Consider the following 4,613-nt stretch of genomic DNA (forward strand, 5'->3'; position numbering starts at 1 on the left):
TTTCTCACTTTCTTTCTTACTCTCTCTCTCTCTCAAGCTGTTAAATGCACAGTATCTTGGGATTTGTTAGAATATATATTTATGCATGAGAGCATGTGCGTGAGTACATCCAAGCATGTGCACGCCCATGCTTTTACAAAAAATGTGTGTGTGTGTGTGTGTGTGTGTGTGTGTGTGTGTGTGTGTGTGTGTGTGTGTGTAGATATATACATAAATGTCTATACACACCCATAAATATGTGTACGTGCACGCACGTGGATAGATACATCTATATACATACATGTGTGTGTGTGTGCACGCACCCGCACATGTATACTCTCTCTCTCTCTCTCTCTATATATATATATATATATGTATGTATATTGCATGTGTGTGTGTGTGTGTGTGTGTGTGTGTGAATACATCTATATACATATGTATGTATATGTATATATATACACACGCACACGTGTATGCTCTCTCTCTCTCTCTCTTTCTCTTTCTATTTATATTTATATTTGTATTTGTATTTGTATGTATGTATGCATGTATGTCTATCCATACATACATATAGTATGTATATATGTTCATTGATAAAGTAGAATAAAGTAGAATAGAGGGGGGTAAATTCTTCTCTAATGATATGCAAAGGTTCATGCATGATAGGAGCATGAGAAGACAATGCCTTATACCCTACAGCAAAATCATGTTGCTAAAACAAAAAACCATTTTTTCTTTAGAATCTTCTCGATTGCCCTGTTAGTGTAGGTATTCGGCAAGTATTGCATTGGCCTCCACATCCTATTCTCACCTCTCTTTTCTTAACATTCCTAACCCTTTCTATAATAAATAAACGAGCTTCATACGTGTAATCTCCCTCTCACATATAGCATACACATTGACCATCTAGTTTAACACTCATCGGGATAAAAAGTAATACTTAATGCCTATAATTGCTTGGAATTGTTTCATGCAAATCTCTTTTTTGTCTTCTTTGGTATGGTCTCAACGGAATCCCATCTTACTTTGTTGCTCTCTTTCTATGTGGGATTACTATAGAATTTCATGTCACACCATGTATAATTGCTATTCGTATGCTGGCTACTTATTTATTTTAACTAAAAATAGAAAAGAGCGCTCCAAATCATATGGGAATGATGCTTCTAAGTTTGCTATATGTGTAGATTCATGGAGTTTCTCCAAATATGTATTCTGTTAATCTAGTGTTGTCAGACCTTTGCATTAATAAAATATAATGTGCCACTATGCTATTTCTGCTACTTCTAAAGCATCATGTCTTGCAACTATTTCTTCTACTCATACAAGCTATCATCAAAACTTTCTAATAGTTTATGTGGAGCTTTGTAAATTAAATATCGTGTTCCAAGTTGGCCTCTATTGACTATTGCCCAACGGAGCTGTGGTGCCAGAACATTGTAAATTAATAAGCGTGTTCCAAGTTGGCCTCTATTGACTATCGCCCAACGGAGATGTGGTTCCAAGTTGGCCACTTTTGAATTAATTTTCATACTAGAAGGGGGCACGCAGTGCCAAGAGTACTACCCTTCTCCCGAAGGAGGCTACACTTAATATATGGCACAAATTATGCACAAAAAACTAAAGGATACATTGCCAAGAAAAAGCATCTAACCAAAAATAACCATATGGGAGTAGAACTCAAGTCCTAGAAGAATGACCTTAGCTTAAGTCCAAACACTTCCATTATCACTATCTCAAGGGTAGTGCTAACAAAGTATACAAGCCCTTATACATCTCTAGTATCACAATCTAAGATAAGGGTGTCCAAATTCAACCAAACCCACGAGCATGTTTACTTACTAGGCCAACCACTTTTGGCAAAAAAAATGACCACATTTCTTATAGTATTTTGATTTCCCTATGCCTTAACAAGATTTAGTGTACCTCAACTTGTGATTCCAAGCTCATCCAACAAACAATGTAGACTACCTAGAACCTCCGTGAGGTAATTTGCCAAGCTAGAACTGTTTTGAAAGAATCATAATGCTCTAGCGCTTAACTCTCTACAAAGTTTGAATTTACCTAAAGAAGAGATTTGGAGAACGGATGCACCCAAGACCAAGCTTTCCTTATTTCAAGAGACTTGCTCTACACGACTTTATGGAAATAGCAAAGTTCACATCTAGTTTTAATAAGTCCTATACTAAACGAAAATTTGTTTGTGCAAAAAATCTCTCCCCTTTGGTCCACACCAACTTCCTTTTTTATAAGATACCCATACAAATAAGAAATATAACTTTGTAAGACCAGAATATATCCAATCATACAAATTCATATTTTTTGTTGTTCTAAAGTTCAGAATTTTTAGCTGCCGGGGCTGCTGCACCGCGTAAGATATTTCGATAAAGTTGAACAGCTGATCACCACTTGGACGAAAATTCAAAGAATTTGCATGTCCACTAAGGTCATAGAAAGATATACCTTTGTAAGACTAGAATATATCCAATCGTACAAATTCATAGTATTTTTAGCTGTTGGGGCTGCTGCACCTGCATAAGATATTTTGATAAAGTTGAACAGCTCATTACCACTTGGACGAAAGTCCAAAGAATTTGCATGTCTGCTAAGGTGATAGAAAAATATACCTTTGTAAGACTAGAATATATCCAATCGTACAAATTCAGATTTTTGCTGTTCTAAACTCCAGAATTTTTTGCTGTTGGGGCTGCTGCACCCGCATAAGATATTTCAATAAAGTTGAACAGCTGATCACCACTTGGACAAAAATTCAAGGAATTGCATGTCCGCAAAGGTGATAGAAAAATAAGACTAGAATATATCCATATAAACAAGAAAGCCAACCTTTAGGACCCCAACCGTACTAGTCCCACAATGATCATATACTTGTGAAGGAGAATCTTTTCATACTTTAGCATGGAAAGAGCTAGTTGAGCTTGATAAGTAGGATGTACATTTAGAAAAGCTACTTCACATCCATCTAACAGATGAACCGTTGATTTTACTGCCAATGCTATGATTGTCTGAACAGTGGTCAATTCTCTTTGTCGAGGAAAATGTCTCATAATAATCCAAACCTTTTGCCTGCGAATAGACCTTGCCAACTTATTTGACCTTATATTGATTCCAAAGCACCATCAGATTTATACTAGACCTTGAAAATCCAACTTGTGTATTCTGTTTTGGCTATCTCACAACCTAGTCCAAGTGTGATTCTTCAAAATAACTCAATCTCTATTACCATAGCAGCTCTCCACCTGCGATGACCCTTTGCTTTCTCAAATGTCCTCGGCTCCCTGATCTCGTATCTAAATCATTAATGCATAGCTCTCAATCTCTATCTCTTGCAGACAATGAGATCCCTCTACTATGGGACTGCTCTTCAGGATATCCATAACCACCGAGTCCTCTAGGGTCTTCAAATAGCATCAGAGTACCTTCCTGTTTCGGAGAAGCCTTCTTCAGGGAGTCTTTTACTCCTCTATCTGCAGCTAGAATCTCCTCTTCTTAAATAGCTAATCTAAATACACTTAGGGGTGCAAGAGGAGTAACCAGTACAACTGTTTCATACTGGAGCTTCGTCTCCTAAAACACGATGTTCCTGATAGCCACAACCTTCATCATCTTAAGATTGTGCAATCAATCAGCTTTGGCCTCCTTATTGCACCCTGCGAAGATGCACTTGTTGCTCCTTTCAATTATCTTGCTCCTCTCTACTTTGTTAACATGCACATAAGCAACAGAACTGAAAACTTTCAAATAAGAAAAGACATATTTTCTACTTGACACCCACAGGTCGGTCGAGTAGGATTTTTGGTATAGGGTGTGGTCTCCACAATGGACATCCAAATGGAGGCTCACTAATCAGCCATATGTGGGCCCATTTTCCCCACAAACTTGTTTGGACGCCACGAAGCAGGTCAGCAGTGGGCCAGACTAAGTCAGCAGACTGAGTCGGCAGTTAGGTGGGCCAGACGGCCCCGACCATGTCGGGCGGTTTTAGGGGGGTTATATTAGGACCCCCATTTGGGGTTCCACTATCCAAGGAGTTCAGTCTGCAAATTGTCTTCCAGAGTGGAGCAGAGGCCGATCCAGTCAGGTTCACACCCAAGGAGGTCTTGGAGAAGGAACAGTCCCAACCATCTGCAGCATACTAGATGCAGACCTACACCCTGTAGGAGAGCATAAGGAGGTGCATTAGAGGGAGCTTTGTCTGCAGGGAACCCTAGAGCCAAACTTTGCAGAAGTGCTCCACCTTTAAGCAGCTACTGAATCCTAGAGGTGCATTGGAGGGAGGTTTGTCTGCAGGGAACCCTAGAGCCAAACTTTGCGGAAGTGCCCTACCTTTAAGCAGCTACTGAATCCTACACAAAGACACATGGCAGAAGAGGAGTCTACTTCAGAGGGTGCAGCCAGATTTGGTTTTTACCTCAGTGATTGTTTACTGAATTTGTTCGTACGTTTATTGGCAGTTCTTGTACTTAGTATCTACCTTTATATATATATTCCCTTTTGGCTGAACGTCTGAGTTCTCATTCAGATGTTTGTTGCTTTCTTTACTATTTAATAAGCACACGCAGTTTTCTGTCTTTCTTGAAGTGTCGTGATTTCGGAGCAAACCCTCAAGGGCTATAGCA

This window comes from Dipteris shenzhenensis, chromosome 23 (assembly GCF_047967505.1).
Source record: "Dipteris shenzhenensis isolate YYH24624 ecotype China chromosome 23, Dip_SZ_1.0, whole genome shotgun sequence".
Taxonomy (NCBI): domain Eukaryota; kingdom Viridiplantae; phylum Streptophyta; class Polypodiopsida; order Gleicheniales; family Dipteridaceae; genus Dipteris; species Dipteris shenzhenensis.